Raw genomic sequence first — 13912 nt, 5'->3', positions numbered from 1 at the left:
TGCAATGGTGAAAAAATTGGCAAAATAAATGAAAAACTGCGAAGAACCATGTTCGGTATTGTTCGGTATTCGGCCAAGTGTTTGTCTACAAGTATTTAGCTCAGCTCGGGAGCTGCTAATGGACCGGACCCGTGAGGGGCCCCGGGGCCACTATTATTACCGTAATACATTTTTTTGTGTTTATGGTTTCTGATCTTCCAAGCACCTGAAGCTGTTCAACGACACCTTCAGAAAACGCACGGTCCTTCCTTGAGCCAGCAATAGTTCATAAATGTTATTTATATACAACTTATGTTTTATTTTTTTAACAATAAAGTTGCCATTTGTGAACATTCAGTGTTGTGATTTCTTGTAACGTATGAAATGATGAGGGACCGGAGTAAATAACTGTGGTGTACCTGTTTAGAATTCAATTAAATCTTCCTGTGTGAAGACGAGGTGACTAAAGGCTGATTTATGGTTCCGCGTTACACCAACGCAGAGCCTACGGCGTAGGGTACGCGTCGATTTAACGCAGAACCGTAATTCAGGCATAAAGATCCCAGGGAGTCGTTTACACCGTGTCTTACTGCATGCGAGCGTCCGACTATAGCGTCGAGCTGCGTGACATCGGACGCTCTCTGTCCACACTGACACCGTTAAACTCGCGGCCAGTTAGGACAGTCCAATAGAAAATAAAGCAATGGAATTGATTTTGTCGCAGAAGCTTCTCGCATGGGACATGCAGCCAGCTGCTCATTTAACGAAACAAATGATAATATAGAAATAAAAACTACGGTATATATAAATATAAATGACAAGCAACCAAAGCCTAGAAAGGTTTTGGTCAAGTATAATACAGTATTGACATAGTAGAAAAAAGTAGAAAAAAAAGGCTTACAAGGTCGGCCTCATGTTTCGTCTAATACTTAAAGGAGACCTATTATGGCATTTAATGTATATTTTAAACAGGCCTTGAATGTCTTAAAAACAATCTAAAGCTTCTTTTTTCTACATAAAACCGAAATTCAGCCTGTGGGCCATGTCTCTAGTTTTACCGCTTCTGACCCCATTTTCTATGCTTCATTCTGAGAGGAGGGGAGGCTATGATAATGAGGCTCTGTGCTGATTGGCTGATTGAATGAGGGAGGGAACAAACCCTCGCTCCGGCCAGAGCAGCTGGCTGCATGTCCCATGCGAGAAGCTTCTGCGACAAAATCAATTCCATTGCTTTATTTTCTATTGGACTGTCCTAACTGGCCGCGAGTTTAACGGTTTCAGAGTGGACAGAGCGTCCGATGTCACACGTGATAGTCGGACGCTCTCATTCAGTTACACGGTGTAAACGGATCTTAAAGCCTGATTTACGGTTCTGCGTTAAATCGACGCGTACCCTACGCCGTAGGCTCTGCGTTGGTGAAACGCAGAACCATAAATCAGCCTTTAGTCACCTCATCTTCACACAAGATTTATAAACAGGTACACCACAGTTCTTTACTCCAATTCCTCAAGACAAATGATTCATGTTAACTGTAAAGAAATCACAACACTGAATTTTCACACGACAACTTTATTGTTAAAAAATAAAACATAAGTTGTATATAAATAACATGTATGCACTATTGCTGGCTCAATGAAGGACTGTACGTCTTCTGAAGGTGTCGTTGAACAGCTTCAGGTGCTTGGAAGATCTGAAATCATGAACAGAAGAAAAATATATTACGGTACCCGTCGGGGCTCCTCACCGGTCCGGTCCGTGAGCGGCCCCGGAGCTCTGAGCTAAGCTAAATACTTAGCCCATGCAAAGATCATAGAAATAACATTAAAAAAATAACGTCATTACCGCTGACTCGTGTGCAGTTGCCGGGTCCGTACTGTGGGCACTGATCCTTTTATGAGGGTAAGTGTCGATGCAAAACCTCATCTTAACTGGGGCTGAACGATATACCGTTATCGTATCTATATCGAGATATGAACATTCAAGACATTAATAACGGAAAAGCAACGATATAAACAATATATTTCCGCTCGCCCTGCTTGTACAGCTCGAGCAGTCTCCATAAACATTACTTTTAAGATTGCCCTTGAACGCACCACTACGGCCAGCCAACCACAAAGCTTATTTCATGCTTGCTGTTGATTGACAGCTGAAGCCAACCAATGACAAACACAGGAGGGTGGGAGTGAGGGAGACTGAGAGACGCACACAGCCACACACACAGGAGAAGAGCGGAGAAATCCAAACGGAAGAAAAGAGACGAGTGCGGAGGATAATGCGGCCGGTTGCAGTGCAGAATCTAATTTTGTGCCAAAACATAAATCATCCTCCATTATTTGGAGGTATTTTAGATTTAGAAAGGATGTCGTCGACCAGAGCGAGGTGTTGCGCAAGTCGTGCTTGGTGAAAATTGCGACGTGTCCATCCGTTTATAAAAACGAGAAATAAACCAAAATAATCCGTTCCCCATCTTTTGTTTTTATAATAAAAAATTAATTGATGTGTTTGAAAATCGAAATTGGGAATTAAAACAGCGAGTGGAAAACTCTTTTCTCTATTTCCTATTCGTTGGAGGATACTGAAAAACAAGGATTGGACAAATGGGGAGATTGCACATGCGCAGTAATAAATTAAGAAAGTTGTTTCTTGTTCTTTTGTTGACCAGATTGAAAGTTAACATTTTTAGATATTTAATTGTTGAAACAGAAAATAAATCAAATATGAAACCTGGGAGTGAAACATGAGTTTAATCTGTAATCTGTCTTCACTCCTTCATGAAACTGCAGTGATGTTGTGACAGTCCGTTCAGCTGCAGCGTCCAATCAATAACATGTACTGAACTCTAACTCTAACTGCATTGGTTATTTATCGTTAAAGCGGAGCTACAGTAAAATATTTTGATTATTATTTATTATTGAGTGACTTTATGTTAACGTTGATGACTGGCAGTGAGTTCTAATCAATAAAACTGCACTCTTTTGATTTCTGATGTTTTTATTTTTCTGAAAAATGCTTGGTTTTCACCAAACCGAAGTCATATCGTATCATATCGATATCGAGATATCTGGCATGAATATCGAGATATGAAATTTTGTCCATATCGTTCAGCCCTAATCTTAACTGTCCCTCGCTGTTCAGCAGCCACCGCTGCTGAACAATGGCTGAAGCTCCAGCCGGAGAGAGTTGTGGGCGTGGATTCAGCAGCGGAGGCCGAACCTCTGCGCCTAAAAAACGTGTTTTTCATAATAGGTCCCCTTTAAATACGAGATAGGAAAATACTTAAGAAAGAGTGGCGTTCAGATAGCCAAAACCAGAAAAATGGAGGAAGATTGTTTCTAGCATATCCAAGTTATCAAGCAAAGACCCTGACTCCCTGACGGAAGAAGAAAAAAAAAAGAACTATCTTACACACAAACTACACTGGATGAATTATTTCGCCAAAAAGCTAAGGGTGCTTTTATTAGCTCTGGCTCTAAATCAGTGATTCTTAACCATAGGGCCGCGGCCCACACTTGGGCCGCGAGTGCCATCTAGTGGGCCGCCAAAAAAAATTCAGTTTTGTACGTGTGGGCCGCGAGGGCCGCGGGACTGCATAGCAACTCCCAACCAAATGAGGAGGAGAAGACACTCAGCTAGCTGTACGTGTAATAGTAAGAGAAATGGTGTGTCTTTACAGAGAAAATCCTTCATTTTGCACAGAGTAGGTTTAGATCCGCCAGGATTAGGGATCGATTACTTGGGTCTGCGCCCAGAGCGAGCGAGCGCGGCGTGCTCATTTATCCCGGCGCGTCCCCGCGGCCGGGGAGGTCGGTGCCGCTCGGGTGGCGGCTCCGTCGTTACTGCTGAAGGATGGTAGATGTAGATGCGTGGGCTGTCGTGTCTGCTGGACTGGACTGTTCGGGCTTTCGAAAAAGCATCGGAAAGTAACTGCTGCAGCGCGACCAGAGAGCGGCGGTGCGGGCTGTGCCCGTCGCAGCTGATCAGGCTCCGATGAACCCGACACACTGAGTCCTGACAACTTATTAATGTAAATAACTTAAAGTAAAATCAAACTAAGTTTTGTCCTCGCTGTATTTTTAAATATGCAACCCGGAATGGACAAATTCATCCTGTTCAGTCTTCCCACTGGGACAAAACCAGTGTCTTATACGTTCAGAGACTGTGGCGTTCAAAGTGCGAAAGTGAAACGCCACTGAAACAAAACACAAAGTTTTTCATCAAACATATCCACTCAAGTCTGAACTGAAGTCAGAGAAAAATAAACTGATCATCTTAAAACATCCTGCCCATTTCTGGGTCCAGATACAGCTGTGAGGCAGCTTTCTCCACAGTGAACATAATTAAAACTAAATATCATTTCAGGCTCAACAATGAGCACATTCACATGCATATGAGAACCTGACACCATCCAGCCCAGATTTAAAGTCCTGACAGGAGAAGTTAGAGCTCAGTTCTCTCACTGAACGACAGAAAGTGGGGGCATAAGATTATAAGAGGGGAAGAAAGAAAAACTGCAAAACTGTTAAATTGTTAAGATGTTTTTTTTAATTTAGTATAAAAATGTGTTGAGACAATTAACAAAGAAAAGGGGAAATTCAAACTGCTGGTAGAAAAATAAAATAAGATAGCATTTGAAAAATAAAATCTACTTTACTTTTAAGAGAAAAAAATATGTTTAATTCAAGTTAAACATGTTAATTGGCAAATATGTACTTTTTTTAATATAACAGTCAGATGCAGATGTTGATACAACTATGAGGCTACTTGAATATATACACACACACACACACATATATATATATATATATATATATATATATATATATATATATATATATATATATATATATATATATATATATATATTTATGATGTTCTGGACCTTCGCTTGAGTAAATTTTCTCTAAATGGATCTCTTAAAGTTTTAGTTGAACACCCCTGCTATACAGTGTTTATATTTAATGGGCCCCGGGCCACTCTGTACTGAAAAAATTGGGCCCCAAGGTCAGAAAGGTTAAGAACCCCTGCTCTAAATGACTAGTAGAAGGGGAGCAAAATTCTCCTTATTTTTTCAATCTAGAGAAACATCACTCCACCATCAACAACATTAATAAATTAAACATGAATGGAATTATCACGGAAGATCAGCGTAAAATAGCTGACTTTTGTTAAGGATTCTACAAAGAGCTGTATAGCTCTAAATTTAATACAACTGATGCTGAGAATTTCTTAAAATCCCTCCCAATTAAAATGATAAGTGAAGAAGATTGAGGGTACTGTGACAGGCCGATAAATACAGCAGGCAACAAAGCAATAAACTCAAATATAATAAATCTCCAAGATCTGATAGACTTTCTTCCGAATAGTATAACATTGTTGTCACTGAACTATCACCCTCCTTACATAAAGTCTTTGTAGAATGTATCCACAACAAATGTCTTTCCGGTACTCTTACGCAAGGAATCACTATTTTAATTCCTAAACCAAACAAGGACAAGCTACTTTTGTCCTACTTAATAATGATTACCAAATATTGGCTCTCCTATTGGCCAGAAGATTCAGTCAGTCTTAGACTATATCATAGAAGAAATCCAATCAGGCTTTATGAATAAAAGGCATAAAACGAATAATATTAGGCTTATCTTAGATATTTTAGATTACCGTATTCAGAGTTGGTGGAGGATGAGGGACTTATGCTTTTTGTAGATTTCTATAAAGCATTTGATACTATTGAACATCCGTTTATTTTACAGTCTCTCAAGAAATTTGGTTTTGGAAAATATTTTTTCTCAGCAATAAAGAGTGTATATTACAAAAGCAGGGCTGTACAGTGCGACAGTTTTCATCGCATTTGCAAATAAAAATCATCCGGTGCGAAGAGAAATATGTATCCACTCGCATTTGTGCGAGTGAGCTGCGCTGGGGTCATGTTAAAAAAAGTGTGAGAATGTCTCTTGAATTACATCAGCCTTTCTCAACCGGGGTGTCGCGGCACCCTGGGGTATCGTCAAAAAAATTACCTATTCTGACATTTCATATATAAATACCGTATTTTCGCGACCATACGGCCGGGGCGCCGTGTGGAATACATCCATGATCCGACCACGCGCGCCGACCGTGCCTCGACACGCGGACCAAAATCTTACTCCGCTCAGAAGAAAGTAGTACCTTTTTGCTGTCCCGATCACGGGACTCTAGCGGGGTTTTGAGCTCTGAACTTTTAAGTCTGGTGTAGAGTTAAGCCTTACCTTATTAAATTAAACCATTTTCGGGTCGTGAGTAGGATAAACAGAGGACAACTTCTGCTGAGTTTGAGAGTACTTTACTGTCCGCTCAACAGCGTAGGATTTTAGAACATCAACACAGCAGCTAGTGCTGTATCACTCCACCCAATCTAAAACATATTAAAAGGTATTATCCTTGATCCTCCCTGAGCTAGCAAGCATTTTGAAAATGGCACCTCTAAGCCCCCCCCATTCGGCCCGAATGATACGGATTGGTCCAGGTCCAGGAAGGGAAAGAACCAATCAGATGCCTTCATTTTAAACCACGTCCCCCCGCCCTGTCCCATGCGCGCACTCGCTTCCAGCAGCAGCCCGACGTGTTCACTTCCACGGGTCTTCCTGGGCTCAGTGTCCCAGTGTAACCCCCTCCCTCCCTCCCTTCTGCCACGGACCCCAGTATATTATATATATTATGTAGTTATTTCCAGAGCAGCTCGGTCTCCGCTGTGTGTGACCGGGGAGCGGGAGCCGTTAGGCTGCTGCTGCTGCTGCTGCAGAGGCTGCTCCTCTCTGCCCAGCAGCTCCTGCAGCAGCAGCAGCAGCAGCCCGCGGGGACACGTGAACAGCCGCAGCCGCTCCGGCTCGGAAGCTGTATCGGGTCCGTGGGGATATAGGCGTCTCCATCCCGGAGAGCGCCGGTGAACGGCACGGCAGCGCGCTGCGGTGCCGTGCAGGCTTGTTGCCGCAGCTACGCCGTAGGGTACGGCGTAGACGCCGTAGCCTACGGCGTCTACGCCGTAGGCGTTTGTAATGCTTTATAACTGTTTAAGTTTTAAAGAGAAAGCCAGGCCAACCATTTTCCACAAACTGAACTAAAAGTAAATGTCAGGTTTGCATTATGCATCTTCAGTTTCATACAAGTAAAAATATTTAGCCACAAACTGAATAGTTTCTCTCATGTATGATTTGACTTTTTTCTTTTCCAGAAATTGAACAACTAAAATTAAATAAATAAATAAATAAAAGTAAATAAATACATACAATTTTACATCATAAAACAGATTGATTCATGCTCACCTTATAAGTGTAAGAGGAGATTTATTTTTGTTAAGATTATTTTGGTAATTCAGGGTTCATTATTTTATAAATATATTCTTTATATTCTGATGTATATTCTGAATCAGGGACTATAATGACACTAGTCAGTTTATCTGTAGTGATTAGTCTGTTTTAGATTGGGCGGAGTGATACGCCAGAGAGACATTAAAGTACACTGGAACTCAGCAGAAGTTTCCCCGTGTTTATCCTACTCACAACCCGAAAAAGGTTTAATTTACCGTATTTTCGCGACCATTCGCCGCACCGTGTGAAAAGGCGCACCCTCATTTTTGTGTGTCATTTTTGGATTTAAAACACACATACGGCGCACCGACCCAAAAGGCGCAGTCTACAGACACGGAGCTGCACACACACGTGCCGCAAAACACACACGCGCGCCGCAAAACACACGCGCGCCCTGCAGAACACACACACAAGCGTGCAAAACTTAGTTTGATTGTATTTTATTTCAGTTTTTACATTAATCAAACCCTTCAAAGTCCCGTCTCTCCCCGGCGCGGATCCTGTCTTTCCCCGGCGCGGAACCCGTCTCTCCCCGGCGCGGACCCCGTCTCTCCCCGGCGCGGACCCCGTCTCTCCCCGGCGCGGACCCCGTCTCTCCCCCGCGCGGACCCCGTCTCTCCCCCGCGCGGACCCCGTCTCTCCCCCGCGCGGACCCCGTCTCTCCCCCGCGCGGACCCCGTCTCTCCCCCGCGCGGACCCCGTCTCTCCCCCGCGCGGACCCCGTCTCTCCCCCGCGCGGACCCCGTCTCTCCCCCGCGCGGACCCCGTCTCTCCCCCGCGCGGACCCCGTCTCTCCCCCGCGCGGACCCCGTCTCTCCCCCGCGCGGACCCCGTCTTTCCCCCGCGCGGACCCCGTCTTTCCCCGGAGCGCATCCCGTCTTTCCCCGGAGCGCATCCCGTCTTTCCCCGGAGCGCATCCCGTCTTTCCCCGGAGCGGAACTCGTCTCTCCCCGGAGCGGAACCCGTCTCTCCCCGGAGCGCATCCTGTCTTTCCCCGGAGCGGAACCCGTCTCTCGCATTAAACAGCTCAGTGGATGGTCTCATTCACGTCTGCAACTCACGGGGGCTTCGCCCGCCCCCTTCTCTTTTTACCGTTCTCATGGTGGCCGGCCTTACATTACCGTAATTCAGGTAATAGACACGGCGCACCGTTTCATAAGGCGCCCGGCACATTAAAAAAAAAAATAAAAAATGTATGTGCGCCTTATGGTCGCGAAAATACGGTAATAAGGTATGGCTTAACTCTACACCAGTCCCGTGATCGGGACCGCAAAACGGGACTAGTTTCTTCTGAGCGGAGGAAGATTTTGGTCCACGCGCCGTGGTCGCGGTCGGATGCGCATTTCTAGTCAACACGATAGATTAATATTAATAACCCAATATCGCGATACACTTTGTCACCTCCAAGACACGTTTCGTGACGTTTTTGTATCGTGAAATTTTGTGGCACGATATATTGTTACACCCCTAGTAGGGCTGTTCGATTAATCGATTTTAAATCGTAATCGCGATTATGTAATTAGAACGATGTTAAAACGTGAAACTCATAAAATCGATTTTTGACTTTTTTTTTTTTTTTTTACCTTGTCTGCACACATATTAATGATTGATACCATATTAATGATTGATGGAAATACCTCTCAATACCTGCAACAAGTGCCCCATGGGAGAGGCTCTTTAGTGTAGGAGGGGGCGTTGTAACATGCCACCGGGCATCCCTCAAGCCAGATGCGGTAGACCGGCTCGTGTTCCTCACAAAAAACTTGCAAATGTGAATAGCAAATGTAATGACTGACATTACACACCTCTACCTCCTTCATGGGTTGCGTTATTATTTAGCATGCAAAGACCCAGTTTAGTTTAATTAGAAAATGTCTTGTTTTATTTAATTGGAAATATAACTTACTGTATGTTTGCAAGTGCTGATTTGCTGATTTTTTTTTTCCAGAGATAAAACTTTATATTTTACGGAGCCCCTCTGGTGACATTTGAAAAAAATAAAATAATGCGTGGCCATGCATTAATAACTCGTGGCCACGAGATAATCAATGCGTGGCCATGAGATAATCAATGCGTGGCCACGCATTATGTATCTCGTGCCCATGCATTATTTTACTCGTGGATGGCATTATAACCTACTGTCTGGACTTCGTGGATGCAACCCCCTGTGTGGGATGGTTATTCATCATTAGTAATCGTCTATTTATATTAAAGAGCAAGAGTATTGTCATGGCGAGTGTAGTAATAACATGTGACATTTGAAAAAAATTAAATAATGCGTGGCCACACATTAATAACTCGTGGCCACACATTAATAACTCGTGGCCACGCATTAATGATGTCGTGGCCACGCATTAATAACTCGTGGCCACGAGATATTAATGCGTGGCCACGCATTATTTTATTTTTTTCAAATGTCACCAGAGGGGCTCCGTAATATTTTATTATATTTTTTAAATCTTTTTTTCAACTTATTTTACAGTTTTGCACTTTATTCATTCATTTTTGGTTTAATAAGAGCAAAAAAAAACTGCATATTTGAAATAATTTATTTGCCTTTTGTCAATTCACAAAATAATCGTAATCGTAATCGAAAATCGGATTTTGAGAGAAAAAAATCGAGATTTTATTTTTGGGCAAAATCGAACAGCCCTAACCCCTAGTATGAACACATCACTCCTGTTTTGTCCTCTCTGCACTGGCTCCCTGTTAAACAACGAGTAGATTTTAAAGTACTTCTTATTGTCTTTAAATCTATGAATGGCTTAGCTCCCTCCTACATAGTTGACATGCTCACTGAATACATACCGGACAGATCCCTTAGATCATCAAATAAGAGTCTTCTAATCATTCCTAGAATCCACACTAGATCTGCTCATGGTGCTTTCAGTCACTACTACACTCTCTGGAATTCCTCTCAGCAGGAACTAAGGTCTGCTCCAACAGCAGGAACTAAGGTCTGCTCCAACAGCAGTAACTAAGGTCTGCTCCCACAGCAGGAACTAAGGTCTGCTCCAACAGGAACTAAGGTATGCTCCAACAGGAATTAAGGTCTGCTCCAACAGCCCACTTTCAAAAGCAGACTAAAAACTTTCCTTTTCGCACAGGCGTTTGCCTAAACTCATGGTTCGCATGGTCATTGCACTTTTGTTAAAATGGAATTATGGTTGTTATTATTGTTTTATCTCTTGTCATACTCGTCATCTATTTCTGTTATTGTAAACTTGTAATTTTGTTTGTTTGTTTGTTTGTTTATGTATTTTTGAGCACATTGAGTCCATGCTCATAATGTGAAATGTGCTTTATAAATAAATTTAACTTGACTTGACTTGAAAGCATTGAAACTGATTTCAAATTATTTTGGAAGGTTGTGTTGTTTGGTGTTTTTGACCATGTAACGATTAGAACAAAGCCAAAAGAAACATTTATTATTAATTTGTCGATTATCCTCATCTACAAATCAGATTTCTTACACAAAAAACCCTATTTTGTTCATTGTGAATTCAATCAGTATCTGGACTCTATTAAGTTTTCTACAAATTCAAAAGCAATCAAAACCATAAATGTATGTAAATGTTTTGGCTTTTTGTTATAATTTCATCCCACCTGGCTGGTTATAATGTGCTTTTTGTTTTTGTATTTTATTTATATTTATACAAACAGACTCAAAAACCGTTTTTTCCCCAAAGCCATAATCGCCCTGAACAACATGTGAATTGTCTTCGTTACTGTTTTTTAACCGTGGAATACTTATCCCGGACTCTGTGCAATATTCCACTACATGTGTATATACTATCATCTGTAAAAATCTATTCAAATGCACCATAACCTTTTTTATATTATTTATATTTCTTATTGTTTGCACTATTGTTCTTATTTGTCTTGCACTGGAGAGGTGATGCTGCTTCCAATTTCACTGTACCCAGGTACACTGACAATAAAGTATTCTATTCTATTTGATTTATACTCTTTAGCCTATATGTTATAGTTCAACTTGACATTGCATAATGTGAAGATATATGAAGATATATAATCATTGTACTTTTTGCAAACGTTAAATAAAAAAAAAACATCGGCAAAAAAGTCATCACCGCTAAGGAACATGGGTAATGTAGTCACGCAGCATTGCTAACAACGGCTAAATCCTTAAATCCTAAATCCCTAACCCACTGAAACTACAGCGTCCTGCTAGTGAGTGGCCACTACAGTTGTAACTTTATTTTTGTTTGACATAATGCAGTTTTTAGATTCGTTCATGGGAATATATATGCATTATACGTATATATATATATATATATATATATAATTATAAAGAGAGAGTGTATTTACACATTTCCTCCGCTGTTTTAGGAGTTTTTTTCCTTTCCCATCTACCGAGCTGATAACACAGCTGATACACAAACGTGTAAAATCCATTAAAAACCAATTTAATTGTATGAAGTAACGGTTATAAAGACTTGAGCGGGAGCAATATACGGCCCGCCCTTGCTTGTTTATATAACCAATTTAATTGTAGACGTTACAAGTAAAGTGTAATGCGCTGTTTATATGTCTATGCTAACACGTGTAGCCTATTAGCTCCGATCGAACGTCCTCAGAAACACAAGTACATTGCTGTTTCAACAGCAGAAAGTGGAAGATGCGATCTGGCGTCAACCAAAGTACGTTATCCCCGACTCATTTTTACAAGTACTTCTCACAAATGCTAGTTCTTGAGAATGGAGAAACGGCCAAACTCACCGGCGGATAAGCAGCAGCAGCAGCAGCTCCACTCACTTCCTGGTTGCTCCCTCTCCACCGTCCGCGCTACTGCCAATGGAGAGCGACGTCGTCACACGGCAGCCATCTTGCCACAGGAGAGCTCGCTCAGAATAACATTGTGTTCAATGGAGCAGGTACTGCTTAAACAACCTTAACTTGCTCAATTCTCAACAGATTTTTCAAACAGTTTGGTTTGTCATGAACGTCAGAGATGTAGTTATGACACTGCATACTTGTGAATAATTATAAACATTGAAAAACGTACTTTTATATGAAAATAACCAGAAACAGATAGCCATGACATGGTTTTCATATTTAATCAATATTTCTATAGTATTCTTAGTAATATTTATAGTTACATTATAACATATATATATTATTACCATATTGTGGCAGGATGAGGCTCGACTCCAGAGGTTGGTAAAACACGTCTTTATTCCGTGACAGCGGAATCCAACTGACCAAAAGAACTGTCAGTTGACAACTGTAAACTAACACACGTTGCTGAGCAACCAAATAAATGCTTGTGACCACGCCCCCTTCCATACAGATGGGTGCGAGGTCCGTTAGGCCGCGTTCAGACTGCAGGCAAATCGGATATATATCTGATTCCTTCTCATATCCGATTTTCAGGGCTGACTGTCCACACTGTTTTTAGCAAGTGTCCATATCGGATATGGCTCTGTTCAGACTGCGCCACATCATTGACTGATCTGACGGGTTGCCTAGCAACGACGCCGGAGCGGAGGCGTCACCCAGCGCGTGTATTGTGTGAAGTCATGTATTTCTTTTATATATATAAAAAATCCCAAAATATCTGTACCGTTTCTGATTGGGTCAGCACTGCGCATCATTTTTAGACATAACAATTAACGCATACAGCAAAAGTTGTGTGATCGGCGGAGGGACCCGACGTCCCAGCAAAATGAGAAACAGAGAAAAGGTGTTCAGAACAAAACCACCAGCAAACTAACAAACCAACCAACAAAGCTCAGAGTTAACAAAACGAACCAGCAATTAATAACTGGCAGCCCCGCTCCATAACCTCTCCTCCTAGGAGGAGAGGGGCTGACGGGCTGCAGGTTCAGCTCACAGCGCGACTGAAGGCTGATTTATGGTTCTGCGTTACATCAACGCAGAGCCTACGGCGTAGGGTACGCGGCGACCCGCACCTACGTGGAAATGCGATCTTTTTTTCTGCTATTAAAACATGATTTGTAATGTGAATTTGCAACACTCAAACTACAAATAATAGTTTTTGACGTGACATCAGAGATTGTACATGCTCTCTGTGAAAGGATGAGTAGCTCCACAACTGGAAATGGGCGGGTGGTTTGGAGCGTCTGGGACAGTCATATCCGATCTGAGTGTTTGGAGCTGTTCAGACTGAGACGCATCTGCCCAAATGCGATATGGATCGGATATGAAACTACCTCCTGGAGGTGGTTTCGATCTGGTTTGCAAAAATCGGATATCATGTGGTTTGGGACTGTTCAGACTTCAAAAGAGTCATCCAGTTTCAATCTGGATGGGCTAAAAATCGGATATTTGCCTGCAGTCTGAACGCGGCCTTATTGTGTCCGCCACACAGCCCCCCCCAGAGCACCCAGAAGGTTGTCCTTGGAAGGGCCCATCAGTCCCTCACTGGTGGCTTAATCAGCCGACCATAACGGCTGCGCCGTCCTTCCTGTACCACCACAGGAGCATCAGTGTGAGCAGGATGCTGCGGAGAAAAAATAACAGTCTTCGGTGGTAAATTAGAACGTCCATCCTTTGCAGCATCGACAGGAGGTCTCAGTGGAGGGCGTCCACGACGGGGGACCTGGGC

At 42.5% G+C, this 13912-nt stretch overlaps 1 protein-coding gene across 4 annotated transcripts in view; it reads right to left on the bottom strand.

The window, feature by feature from the left end:
- impa1 (inositol monophosphatase 1) overlaps positions 1 to 12133 on the bottom strand; it is a 34267-nt gene extending 22134 nt beyond the window's left edge. For 2 of the 4 annotated variants that reach the window (XM_061733080.1, XM_061733081.1), the window contains exon 1: positions 12064 to 12133. The gene's annotated coding sequence lies outside the window, so the exon portion shown is untranslated. The remainder of the gene's footprint in view (positions 1 to 12063) is intronic. The other 2 variants (XM_061733078.1, XM_061733079.1) reach the window with 2 other exon arrangements.
- Between the last annotated feature and the right edge of the window lie 1779 nt (positions 12134 to 13912).

Source organism: Cololabis saira, chromosome 10, assembly GCF_033807715.1.
Source record: "Cololabis saira isolate AMF1-May2022 chromosome 10, fColSai1.1, whole genome shotgun sequence".
Lineage (NCBI taxonomy): Eukaryota > Metazoa > Chordata > Actinopteri > Beloniformes > Belonidae > Cololabis > Cololabis saira.
This window is presented reverse-complemented; position numbering and strand designations above follow the sequence as displayed.